Source organism: Acinonyx jubatus, chromosome E4, assembly GCF_027475565.1.
Source record: "Acinonyx jubatus isolate Ajub_Pintada_27869175 chromosome E4, VMU_Ajub_asm_v1.0, whole genome shotgun sequence".
Classification (NCBI taxonomy): Eukaryota; Metazoa; Chordata; class Mammalia; order Carnivora; family Felidae; genus Acinonyx; species Acinonyx jubatus.
The window spans coordinates 23,335,528-23,350,006 of NC_069395.1; positions in this window are offsets into that span (position 1 = coordinate 23,335,528).

Sequence of the window (14,479 nt, forward strand, 5' to 3'; positions counted from 1 at the left end):
GTCTATTTATATTTCTTTTATTTGTGATTTTTCTTTTATGGTCACATCATCCTGGGGTAGTTATATCTTTCTGGTGAGTAAAATATTTTATAAAATGTATAGTAGTAACTTTGTCATTAAGGAGGCATTGTTTTTGAAAATCTATTTTATATGTTATATCTATTCCCACTCCTTTTTTATTATAACTTGCAATCTTTGTATGTTCCCAACATTATAACTTCAACTTTTCATGTTTATATGTATTGGAGTATCTCTTGAAGAAAAAATATATGGCTGAATTTTTTTAATGTAGAAATTTTAGTACCATTACTTTGGGATTACTAATATAACTGGACTTGGATTTGTTTCTATTTCTGCCTTCTATATGTTCTATCTTTAATTTTTTTTGGAAAGATTTAAAAAAATATATAAAACACATACAGCATAAACATGAAGTATAATCAATCACTATTAATGAAAACATGTGCAACATTACCTAAGTCAAGAAATAGAATATTGCCAACACTCTAAAAGCCCTCATGCTCACCCGCTGGTTCCATGTTTCCTGTTCAATCACAGACCTCTCCCTCAAGGCTACAGAAAACTTGTATCCCGAGTTTCTTGGTAATCATTTCCTTCCTTGCTTTGTTTTACAGTTTTACTACACAAATATGCCTCCCTAAAAAAAAAAAAAAGTTTCCTTCATCTTTTTTGAACTTTATACAAGTGGAATCAAACGTTGTGTATTATTTTGCATTTAATAATTTTAAAAGGTATTTAATTTAAATATCTGTTTTTACTGAGAGATTGTCCTAAATGTCAGGACTTCAATGGATGCTCCTTTATGTGTTCTTATGTCACCTTATCCTTGCCTATATCGCACACTCTACCTCCCTTTTATTCTTTCTCACTACATGATAGACTCAATACAAGTTAAATACCACCAGGCACATATTCAGCAATCAATAAATACCTGTCAGCTAAATAAATGAAGGAAGTTTTGGTTTGAAATGTTAGAATATTCTACAGAATTATTCATTAACTTTTGAGTCACTCATGGGTTTAGGGAATCACTACATGAATAACCTGCTGGGTTTTTTGACATATCTGCATTCCTTTATTTTTCAACCTGACAAATTTTATTAATCACTAAGGACTCCTCCAATAAACCTTTCCCAATGCTCCCAAACATATTTTGTCCCTCTTCTATCTCCCCAAAGCACTTTGCTCAAAACTGAAAGCATAAGCATGTTACTCTGTGCTTAACACTAAACCGGAAACTGAGGACACAAGCCTGATGGTATTTTCCCTGAAGGGATTTATAAGTGTGCCCTATAGTATACTTGTTATAGTGTATTTTTGTGCATCTTATGGATTTCATCACAATAAAGATTAAGCAGCCCCAGAATTTTGTTTTTCATCTCTGGGGTCCTCTGTATACTCCATTATATACAGGCCTTCAGCTTGGTACTGGACGAAAGAAACAGACTCCTAGGTGAGTTATTTTCCTCAATGGTATGTTTTTGGATTCAATATCAATAAAACTTTAACCTTAGTAACAACCTACCTCTCTAAAATAAACCATTTAAAACTTATATTAACTGTTAAATAAGCCAGAGTGTCACAAAAAATAGGCTTTGTAGGGATGAAATTATGAAGATAACGGATATATAGAATTTCGTTTAGAATTTTAAATGGAAGCAAACAAAAACCTGAGTAGCCTTATGGAGTGATAAAAATGGTTTTAATGGATTTAATTAACTTACTCTATAAGAAATGAAAATTAAGGAATCATTCTTGTCTGAACTGAGCTATTAACATGGTTTTAACTGCAGTCTTTACGGCCAAAAAGTCTTAGAGCAGATGGTAAATTTATAGCCCTTTTGCCCCTATGGAGAAGAAAGAAGGAGAAAATATAGTGCAGGAACTGTATGTGTTTCATGAATAAACTCAGGATGCAAGTGGTTGGAACCATTTCTAAATGGTGTATGAAAGTCACCATCGTTTATTCCAAAGCCATATAAATAACATGTATTTTTATGCTATGATACACTTTTCCATAAATTAAAAAAAAATTTTTTTCTCTCAAATAGTAGCAGTGGTTTAACTGGAATAACTGAGAAAAGAATGTGTAACCTTGTTTTCTAATTAATTTTAAATACATAAGCATGAATGCATATATAAGTATTATGTATATAAGCATGGAATTTATTTCCCCAAATTATTATTTCACCACATCTAACATAAGAACAATATTTGACCGTATAATATGTGCCAAGATACTTTATAAAAGTCATATATATGTGAATAATTTGATACTTAGACATTTAAAATTTATATATAACTGTATATGTATGCTTTCCATATATTACATAAATACTATATAAATGTACTATATTACATATATACATATAAATGTATATACAATTGCTATCTTATATATGGGTTAAAAAAACATGTGTAATGCAATCTATAATATTACCTTGCATGTTTGTGTTTATTTTTGAGACATATAAAGGATAAAATTTTTAAAGATATTGTAAGTAAACCTAAAGTAGATCAAATAACTGTTATTTAATGATTAGAACAAATTCTTATGTGAAATCCCTGATGGTAACTATGAACTTTTTTTCTAGTAACATTGCTGTTCTACGCTTTTGAAGTGTCATGTACCTAAGATTTATCTTAAAAACAAAATATGTCAATAACTTATGTAAATATAACCCTGGGAAATAAAATGTGCTTTGATTTTGTTATGTAACAGAGACAAATGAATACTCTATTTACTCTATTAATACTCTAATAGAATACTCTATTCCTTGTATACTTTGTAATTTCAAGTTTAGTGTTTGGTTGACTATCTTAATATCATGTCTTACAAATGAATCCTATGGATATAATAATAGTAGCTATCAGTAATTTAGTACTTACATATATCAACATTTAATGCATTTTTTACTTTATTATACCACGACCACTAAAACAAAACCAAAAAACACTAACATCATAGGGCAATATAATGGTGGGAAAATAGAAATAGAAATGATATTGTATATAGTGCTCAAAATGCAATGCACTAACACAGAAGGTCATGTTAAATTTGTTTTTTCATATTAAAAATTTAAAATAGTATCTGGTGGTTCTGTAAAAAGTATAAGCTAAAGGTGGGGAAAGGAAAGCATGGCTTATTCTGTGTGAAAGGGACATTTTTTTTTTCATATTTATAAATGGCTGTAGAAGCTACAATTTGGGGGTACTTACCGTTTGCCAGTCATATACTGTCCACCAATCTTTCAATGTCCAACTATGTAATGTATTTTTTTAAATACTCTCTTTTTATTTATTTTCTTTAATTTTAATGTTTATTTTTGAGAGAGAGACAGAGCATGAGCAGAGAGAGGGAGACACAGAATCCGAAGCAGGCTCCAGGCTCCAAGCTGTCAACACAAAGCCCGACGTGGGGCCCAAACCCAGGAACTGGGAGATCATGACCCTAGCCAAAGTTGGTCGCCTAACTAACTCAGGCGCCCCTCAATTACTCTAATGTAGATGAGTTTACAAGTGAAGTCATAGAGGTCCAAAGAAAGCAGATAACATGACTAGCACATTTCAGAACAAAGATTCAGGTCTATGTCTATTGACTCTAAACATTATACTTCTACTTCTAACAAAGTAAGCTGCATGATGTAGAGCTTAGAAATATTCAATTCTGGCAACTTATTTATAAGGAGACCCAGAGAATTTATTTTCTTTTAAAAATGCCTTGAATACTTACTATATTTAAAATATCATATTGGGATAGATTGAAAGGAAGGGAAGAAGATACAAATTTAATATGACAGTGCACACAAAACTGGATACTCTTGATTCTGTTTCTTTTAGTATAATTTGTTCTCCTCCAGTGTTATGTCTACTCTAATTATGGTGAACATGATTATATAATACATTTTTTTGTTACTATAGGAAGAGTAAGCCAGACTCAACCAGAGATAAAAAGAGGTTTGACCTTCATTCCACCACGTTTCTTCTTGAATTATTAACACTGGATGCAACAGCTTAGAGATTCTACTCTCTTATTATTTCACCTCCAATATTGGGTTGGATTAAATATGACAAATACCTTTCCAATTTACTAAACACAATGATTTCTGTTTCTGAAGCAACAGGGAGTAATAATGTAGATTTCTAAAGACCATCCCATTTTCCCAGTATCTAAGATTACAGATAATACTGATTTAGAACATTCTTGTGTATGATTCCTATATATCTGTGTATGAGGCATACTGGGTTTCATAGACCTTTATAAGCATGTTAACTCTTCTCCAAGAGACATGGAAGCCATTGATGGGTTTTTAGCAGATTTACATTTTAACTCTGGTTGTCATTTGGAGGATGCATGGAAGGAGTGCAGAGGTAAATGACCAGTTAGAAAAATGTTGCAACACTCCAGAGACAATCCAGACTCATCATTATATGGCAGATGAGAAGTGGCTAGTTTGGAGATATTACTTGCAGGTTAGGCCAGTGATATATCAGTCATGACTAAGCCCTGGTTATGGTGGGTTTTGAGAAATGAGGAGAAACAGAATTTGATGATAGAAATTAGGGAAAACTCTATCAGGCAGTTTTGCTATAAAGAGGAGTGGAAAGAGGTGTCTGGGTGGCTCAGTCAGTTAAGGGTCCCAGTTAGGCTCAGGTCATGATCTCATGATCCATGAGTTCGAGACCCTCATCTGACTCTGCTGACAGTTCAGAGGCTGGAGTTTGCTTCAGATTCTATGTCTTCCTCTCTCTCTCTCTCTCTCTCTCTCTCTCTCTCTCTCTCTCTCTCAGAAATAAACATTTAAAAAAGAGGAATAGAAAATTAAGTGGCAAATGGAAGAAAATGTGTGCTCAAGAAAAGATTCTTTTCATATGAGAAGATAAACAGCTGATACGAAAAGTCCAGAAAGGGGAAAATGATGTCCCAAAGAAGACAAGGGAAAATTGTAGAGCAAAATATTTGAATAGGTTAAAATTATATGACCTGATCAAAATGTGGAAGATTGGGCTTTTGCCATGAGCTTTGTTATCTGATTAATATTAAAAAGACAGAAGGCAGGTTATAAGGCTATGGATGCAGGTGGTAACTTGTAGACTATCATTTTTTACAGGGGGTTTTCTTCAGTGGATAGGAACCAATGTTCTCAACTGACTGAAAATGTGGAAGCGGTATTGGATGTTTTTTTTTTAATTTTTAATGTTTTTATTTTATTTTTAAGACAGAGAGGGACACAGCATGAGTAGGGATGGGGCAGAGAGAGAGGGAGACACAATCTGAAGCAGGCTCCAGCCTCTGTGCTCTGTGCTGTTAGCACAGAGCCCGATGCGGGGCTCAAACTCACAAGCTGTGAGATCATGACCTGAGCCAAAGTCAGATGCTCAACTGACTGAGCCACCCGGGCGCCCCGAGGTATTGGATGTTTGAAGGGAGAGAAGGATTGAAAGTCATCTAGAAGAGAAGAGTGATGTACTGGAGTGATGTGCCATGTTGGATGAATAAAATAAAGGACCCATTTGAGGATAATCATGAATTTCAGATGACTTATTTTTTTTTTGAGTTACACTTGCTGCATAATTGCCAGAGTAAAGGAAGCTACTTTTGAATTTAATTAGGGAAGTATCATTGCTAAAGAGTAAGAGAGTGAGAGAGTGTCCATGGATGAAAATATAAGCATCTCAAAGACAATCATTATTGTCTATAAAACTTGGTTTCAAAAGGGGAGTGAAATCGTGATGGTACAAAATGATGTGGAAAGGTAGAGGGGATGAATGGATTTTAGGTTCCTGCCAAGTGGAGTTAATTGCTGGATACAGAGTTAGAGGCCAGAGTGGTGTGTCTGAAATTGTAGCTACTAGTCATAAAATAATACTCCAGGATATGACGATGGAAGTGACAGGCTAAGGAGCATTCAGGTCAAGATTGTTGATGGAGAAAAGTTAGGGAAATGAGAAAATAAGACTTAGGTAATAAAAACACATAATTTGAATGGTTATTAAAAATCATCCATTAGGAACACCTGGGTGGCTCAGTCGGTTAAGCATCCAATTCCTGGTTTCGCTTAGGTCATGATCTCATGGATCATAAGTTCGAGCCCCAAATTGGGCTCTGTGCTGGTGGCATGAAGTCTGCTTGATATTTCTCTCTTCCCCTCTTTTGTCCTCCCGCCACTCAAAATAAATAAATAAAAACTTCAAACTAAACTAAATTAAAATAAAATAACCCATTAAACATGAAAGTTGACATCAAGATAGAAGCTGAAACATTCAAAAAATGAAGGGCAGTGAGAAGTCCCAGAGTGGATATTCAACTGCACAAAGGCTTGGTTCTCTGCATGTTTAATGTCTTATAATTCTAAGCTAGAAGTTTTGGGATGAATGATTTTTATATGCCAATATATGCCTTAACTGTATTTTCTAGATTTTATTCTAAATGGTTTATTAATTTGCTTCCTACAATTAAGATTTTAATCAATGGGAACTCAGTATCTGTGTATGATCTGATGGAGGAATTTAATTTAATTTTTCAATACACATACTTAATTGTGTTAGTAATATATATTTAAGAGTCTTTCTTTTTCCTTTGCCATCTTCAGGGAAACACGGAGGTTGAAATTTATCAACAACAAAATTATTAGTGTGAATTTTTATTGTTTTAATCTCTAGCATTGATTTAGCTATATCCCTTTTTTAATCCTTTTAATTATTCATTGGTATCTTAATTTTTCTTAGTCAATTAAACCACAGGTTTACCTATTTTCAAAAAGCCACTCTCACTTTTGTTGATACTTTTTCTTGCGTAGTTCTCATCAATATCATTAACTGCTTCCTTTTGCAAAAACATTTAAACTATATTTTTCTCTATGTTAATTACTGTTTTAATTTTTAAAAAATTTTATTTGTTTAGTTATGAGTTATTTAGAATTATGTTTTAAATTTTCTAAATATTGGACTTATATTTTCCCTTCTATTACTTTTTTAAAACTTAACTGTACTGTAGTCAAAGATTGAAGTGTGCATGATACAGATTCTTTACAATCTGGCAAAACTGGATTCTTGGTCCAGTATGCAGTCAAGTCTTGTAAAAGTTCTGTGTGTATTCAAAAATAATGAGTTCTCTTAGATGTCAGGAAAGGATTGCATATGTCAGCTAGTTACATGTGTTAACTATGTTGTTCAAGTCTACTAAAAGGAAATCCCAGCTTTGTCTGTGTTTCTTGATTGGTTATATCTTTGATATTATAAATAAAACCTGACACTAAGGAGCATCTAATTCATGTAAGTCTGATTTGATAATTTAGTTCTTTGTTAATTTTGTGACCTAGATTGGCTTTCAACCCACAAATCATAAAAATTTTGTCCTTTCTCTCAAGAAAAAGAATAAAATATAAAAGCATGATGCCAAGATGCCAGTATGATTGCCAATCATCCTTGATATGAAAATAAAAACTATTGAGGTAGATTATGGGCATAAATTTAATCAATAGAATATGGAAGAATTATATTTAGACTGACCTGGAGAAACTGCTTAGACCAGGCAGTGCAAGCAAAAGGGAAGACAGTGAACAATTCTGTTCTCTACTGTGCTAGCAGTACTGATGAAAACCATCACATTAACTAAAGAGGAGATGGTGACCATAACACTGGTTTTTCTTGTCACTGGAAGAGCTTTATGTGATTCTGTTGTACCTGGAAAAATATTGTGTTCACTTTCAAAATAACCCTATTAAAGCCACTGGTTATAATAAAAGCTATACAGGTAGTTAGAGACAAAGAAGAACTACTGAATCATAGTGGTATTTTGTTATAGAGTTGGGACATAAGAAAGAAAGACCCACAGTAGCCTAGTGAGTCATTATTAGTGCAGATGTTTAGAACTGGCAATCAAGATGGCACATTACTAATTCTGGATACTACAAAATGAAAGAGACTATTTGGGTAGATTACCAATCAAGATGTGGCAACAACCTTTTGTGAGCAGACTCATTGAGATAGTATGACAGTGGCTCAACTGCAATGAATTAAGTGGGGTTCGAAAACCATCTCTGAAGGAGTAATTGTTTCATCCCCATCCCTACACCATACACATAACACTCTCTTACAAAGTGCAAAGTTGTTACATGTGCTAAAGACCCTTGATGGCTTTCATGAGAAGCAAAAGTACCCACCCACTTCAATACCATTGTCAAAAACGATAACAGGGCAGTGATGGTGGCAGACTGGGGCCTCATTAAATGTGTATGCCTTATGGAAAGACTGTGCTTATGAAGCCAAGAATATATGCAAGAGGAAGTGACTTTACTGCTCCTTTATTTATGTGCATAGGGCTGCATGATGGAAAGAAAGATTGATGCCATACAAAAGAAAGAAGTCAGGAAAGGGAGCAATAAAATGACAGAGAACAAAATTATAACCAGCCCATCTGGTGAAGTTGGCTTAGATGATTATTTAGTTGGTTTCTGAATAACAGGGACAAAAATGGAAATGATGGGATTTTCACTATGAAGTACATAGTTTCTGAGCCCCACTCTTAGCTCTTAAAGTGCCATGGTAAATTTGTTCTATTTACTTTAGTCTGGAGGAATTCAAATCCAATGACAAGGATCCTGATCTAGAGAAACCACATTTTTAAGAAAACTGAATAAAGAAGCAAGCAACAACAAAACAAGTTTGAGGTTGACATGAGATTGCTCAACAACCATGGGGGAAGGGAGTTTTCAGGCTATGTACAAGGATAGATTGGCCTGAACCTACAAGGAAAAATTTCTTAGGATTTTTAAAACTGGGAGCTCAGCTCCTATGTGAGATAGGAGGGGTAACTTAAAAGGTCTTAATATGAAACCAGGTCAGTGTGGAGATGCAGGGATGGAAGAAACCAAGGTGGGAATTAAGTTAGGAATTGGAATATTTCCAATGATGCCACTGCCTTTAACTAAGTAAATAATACAGATATTATGTATGAATGGAGTATGTTTCCTTTACTCTTTTTATTAAGCATGTTAACCAAAACTCTTTTCACTCACTTTCAATTTACCATGCTAAATGTGAAAGTTAAAACTGCTTAATCTCTCTTTGTTAGTAAATATTAAAGCAATTCAGAATTCCAGGAGGGCAACAAGAAACAAGAGATCCTTTAAGAGATTAAAGAAATGGTTGAGACCAGCAATTTAATTATCATGAGCTCTCTTTGGCCAGTGTGTAAGGCAACCATTCCTGGAACTTAACATTGACTACTCAGGACTAAATAAGTTGGTTTCTCCAATTGTTTCAGTTGCACCTATATGCTAAAGACTTACAGGATGGGCCACAAGCCAAAGTGAGCTGGAATAGCTTTATAGATTTGATTAACATTTATAGAGAGGACAGTGGAAAAGTCTATTATATGAGGTCCTTATTATCTAAATTCTTATTGATATTAGAAATATCAGAACTTATGCAAACTGGGATCTTTGGTAGAAATCAGTAGGTCTTCTAGGTGAAAATGTTCCTGTGTTTTGAACTGGAAATCTGGATGTTTATTATAGTCTACTTAAAAGACAATTTCTTGCTTATTACTACTGTACTTTGATCCAAACCATCCCTGATGGACATCAGATGATTTTTAGGCTAAGGAATCTAATCCTGCCTTAAGTGGTATCAGAGAGAATTTCAAATAGGAAGAGGGCCTCATAACAATGGATCAAAAGGTTGAATCATGAAATGGAAGTCATATATTCAGGAACACTATTTAGAGAGGTTCACAAAGCATTTGTATTATTTGTCCAGAGTGTCAAGAATAGAGAGGTCTTATAAGATCTCCCTGCACTGATAGCTGTGTAGCCTAAATCACTGATCTCTCCCAGCCACACTAAAGCAGGCAATCTGGTCTATTGATGGGATTTCCTGTATTGAAGGTTGCATTGTTATTTGGAAACCAGCAAGAATATGCTCTTAATATAGTTAATTCTTGATGGAAATAGGCAAGGCAGGAGATGAAAGCTGTATATGTAACAGTGGGATTGGAGCTCTCACCCTCTGAGATATTTGAATACTCACATTCTTAATCTGTAGCCCATAGCTTTGTTATGTAGTCAAATAAATTGATTCTATAGGCTTGGACATTAAAAAGAAAAATGCCATTGAATTGATCACTCTGTTATGGTAAAAACACCCAGTTATGGTGAAAAAGCAAGAACCAAAAACAAATCCAACACTGTGTGGAACATTCAGTTATGGAAATATTGGGGGGAATTTAGAGAAAGAATTAATGTTTATTATGTAGATGCCCATGAAAAGGGAAAAACAGGTAGGAGAAAGAGAAGGAAGGAGAGGGAAAGAAGGAGAGAAGTCACGGCCTCCAGGTGTCAGCTTAGATAGGGACTGACATCTTATGGTAGACATTTCTGTCTATAATCAGTTTCCTGAGTTCATAAAATAAGCAGGCATATAAGTGTTCAGGTCATGCATCAAAGAGCTATGAAGGAGCATATTCCTCTTGCACTGATGAAATGACAAATGTGACAAGGAACTGTACCCAGTGACAACAAGAAATGAATGCTATGAAAGTGGTGGTGGGGAAAAATTCTCTAGGGACAAATGCTGGCATCCACCTGGTAGGTGAATTAATTTGACCTCCTATAGTCTTGGGACCATAAGCATGATTTGAGTCTTATCCTACTGTAGGGTCACTTACTCAGTAACAGAAATAATCTATACTTAAAGTTTTGGCATTCTCTAGCCTTAGGCCTACCTCAAAATATGCATTTCACTGCCACAATGCACAGAAATTAGCGAGGAAAAAAAGCATTACCTACTGATGCCATAGTCCTTATCACCCTTAGAGCAATGGTCTCATTTCAAATTGAAGTAGGCAAGCAAGAGAATTGTTACTCAAAGTAAGTGTTAAAAGGTTTTAAGGCTAAACAAGTACACTATAAATGAATACAAGAGTAACTAAGGCAGAAAACTGGCTAGTAAACTTCTAAAATTGGAAAGTGGAAGTTAGGGTTTGGAAGAATGCACATTACAACTGCTGTGTACATCCTTCCCACCTCAAATATTGTTTTCATTTTGCCTGATCCAATGGTCCCCAGGCCAGGGTTTAAAATTACTTTAATCCAAGGAAGGTTGTATACAGGACTCAGTGCTAAGCAAATGAAACATATTAATTCATGAACTACTTTTGAAGGAAAAGATATTTAGCTCTATTTTAGAAATGCTATTGAGAGTATCAGTGGTTGGTTGAAGATACAGATTATTTGCATTACAAAATCATTCCATGAATCCCACATTATTGTTTTTAAAGAGGTAAGGAAAATATTCTCTCCTCAGAGAACAATGATATTAATATAAACCATTTTATTATGTTCTACATTTTAGCAAGGGCAGCAATTTTTAAGAAGTAGTTTAAGGATGTCTGGGTGGCTCAGTCCCTTAGTCGACTGACCCTTGATTTCGGCTCAGGTCATAGTCTCACGTGAGTTGGTGAGTTCAAGCCAGCCCCACGTCAGACTCCTCACTAATAGTGCAAAGCCTGACTGGGATTCTCTCTCTCCCTCTGTCTCTGCCCCTCCCCCACTCATGCTCCCTCTTTCTCTCAAAATAAATTAATTAATTTAAAAAAAACTAAAGAAGGGGTACTTGGGTGGCTCAGTTGGTTAAGCCACCCACTTTGACTCAGGTCATGATCTCAGGTTTGTGAGTTTAAACCCCACTGTGCTGACAGCTCAAGAGTTTGGAGTCTGCTTTGAGTTCTGTGTTTCCCTCTCTCTCTGCCTCTCCCCCTGTGCCCACTCTGTCTCTCTCTCTCTCAAAAATAAATAAACATTTAAAATATCTAAAGAAGTAGCTCAATGTGGCACCTGGTGACTCAGTCGGTTGAGCATCCAACTTTCATTTTGGCTCAAATCATGATCCAAAGGTCATGGGATCAAGCCCCTTGTTGGGCCCCACTTGGGATTCTCTCTCCCTCTGAGGAAAAAAAAAACAATAAAGAATGAAAGGAAGAAAGAAAGAAAGAAAGAAAGAAAGAAAGAAAGAAAGAAAGAAAGAAAGAAAGAAACAAGTGGTTCAAATTTGGTTTTTGTTTCAAAAAATAAAGGCACATAAACTTCTTGAATAATTCTGTAAAACACATGATGACCTTGGAGAGTGCGTGTGCACATGTGCACATGAGTGTGGAGAGGTATATTTCAACATGTATTTATTGTGCACTCTTTGTGCCAAACACTGTGGCATTTTCTCAGAGACCTCAGATACAAAGCAGATAAACCTATAATCTCATGGGAGAAAACATATATTAAAAAAAAATTATAGGGAAATTCCTGGGTGCTTTGGGAGCACTTATGCAATTTTAGGCATAGTCATGGTCAAATACACTAGGTGTGTGGTAGAATCCGTTAAAAAAAAGTGGACTTTCTTCCTTCTGAATACCTTGAAGTAAGCATAACTATTGCCTCAATGAGATGGAAGTAAAAGTCAGTTCTTTTTTATTTTGTACCAACATAATGCTCATCTCTCAGTTATCTATACTAATGGGAAGGTGCAGTAGCGTGAAACATCCAGAATGCCTGATAATCATAAAGTCATGAATGCCTGCAAACAATTTATATGCTATATATTTTAGTAGCTTCACCTTCCTGGGTAATATTTTGCTTCAGTGCACATTAAAATTAGTTTGCATTCTCTGTGTACACACTATCTAGATGATAAGAAAGATGTCCAGGAAATATGTGGTATGGTTAGCAATAGCCCTTTCAATAGATAAGACACAGAGCCAACAATTTTTATGTGCTTAACACACAATTGGTGGTACATGAATCTGTTGATATGATTGAAGGGCTAGCAAGAGTGTTATATCTATTAGTATGGTCTATATTTTATCTTCCCCTAACCACACTTAACAGAATCTAAAGCAACTTACATCTGAATGCATATTGTAAAATTTTATATTTATAGCCACACAGAAACAAAACTATCTACAGAGAGATGAACAGATTACTGAATTATCTGGGAACTGATTTTTCTCTAAGTTTTCTGGGAGCTTAGAAAGTAACTTTAAATTTTGGCTAATACAATGTACTATTTATATTTCTGGAGTTAAAACTAATGACTATTCATATTAGAAAATTTTTAAATCCTAATTTTAAAAATTAAATACAAAAATTAACAGTAACTTCACCAACCAGAGGGCAGTGCTATTAATATCTCATATACTTTCTTCGAGTCTTAAACAACTATTTTATAACAAATTTGGTCATACTGACATTATGTTTTTCTAATCTATTTTCACTTTTTATTTTCTTATATATCCTATTCTTTAAAAGGATGATTTTTATCATATTATTTATAAATACAGTTAAATACCGCATTTAATGAGGTCTTATCACCGGGTATTAAGGTTCCTTTCAAAAGTTCTAGGGGCAAGAGAATATTGTGTAGTGAATACAAGTTTGGGCTTTAGAATAAAAATGCCTGGATTTAAATTCTATTTGTATATTTTGTTTGTGTGTTATTTATTAATAATTTGGTTCCTAGTCTCACTTTTTCTAGGTAAATTGTTACAAAGTTAATAGGATTATTCCTTTATTATTCAGGGATTATTTTGTTATTTCATTATTTGTATTTAGTTCAGCTAATTTTTCTCCTTTTGAATTGGGGTGAATTTTTTGGAGCAAAGTTAGTAGAAAGAAGTGATAAACTACTGACTTACATTGTCTATTTCTTTTTTACATTACATATCAGTTTGAGATAGGTATTATCAGTATCTTAGAATTGATTATTATTATTCAGTTTGCTTGGGATTATTTTTCAAAATTAAAATATATTTTGAATGCCATAAAATTACTTTTTGGTAATAAATTAATATAATCTAGTAGTTTTATCCTTTGATATACTTATTTTACAAAGTCATTCATTTAGTAAATATTTGTTGTGAACTCATTATGATTAAAGGCGATAATATATGTGTGATAAGAATATAACAGTGGGGAAAAAAAGATGAAAAATCCCTGCCCTCATGTTGCTTATATTCTAGGGGAGTGATACTACCAATAAGTAGGTCAAATGATAGTTGATCATCTGGTACTAAATGCTGTGCAGAAAAAGAAAAGAGCGGAAAGAAATGGATTACCAGAAGTGGCATGTGCTTCCTTGTTTTAAACAGAATGTACAGAGAGAATATGACTGAGAAGGAAATATTTGCATGTAGAGGTGATAGAATGAGCCATACAATAACTGGGAAAGATGTCTCTCAAGCACAGAAAGCACAAAAGGAAGCAATGTGTACCGGTTCATTCTGAGAACAGTGAAGAGGCCCCTGAGTTAGAATAGGGGAGTGAAAGATGAAGTCAAAAGAAGTAATTAAAATGGGGCGGCGGGGGGGAGATTATCAAGTACAGCCCATTAAGAAGCTGTATAGATTCGGGGGCACCTGGGTGGCGCAGTCGATTAAGCGTCTGACTTCAGCTCAGGTCATGATCAC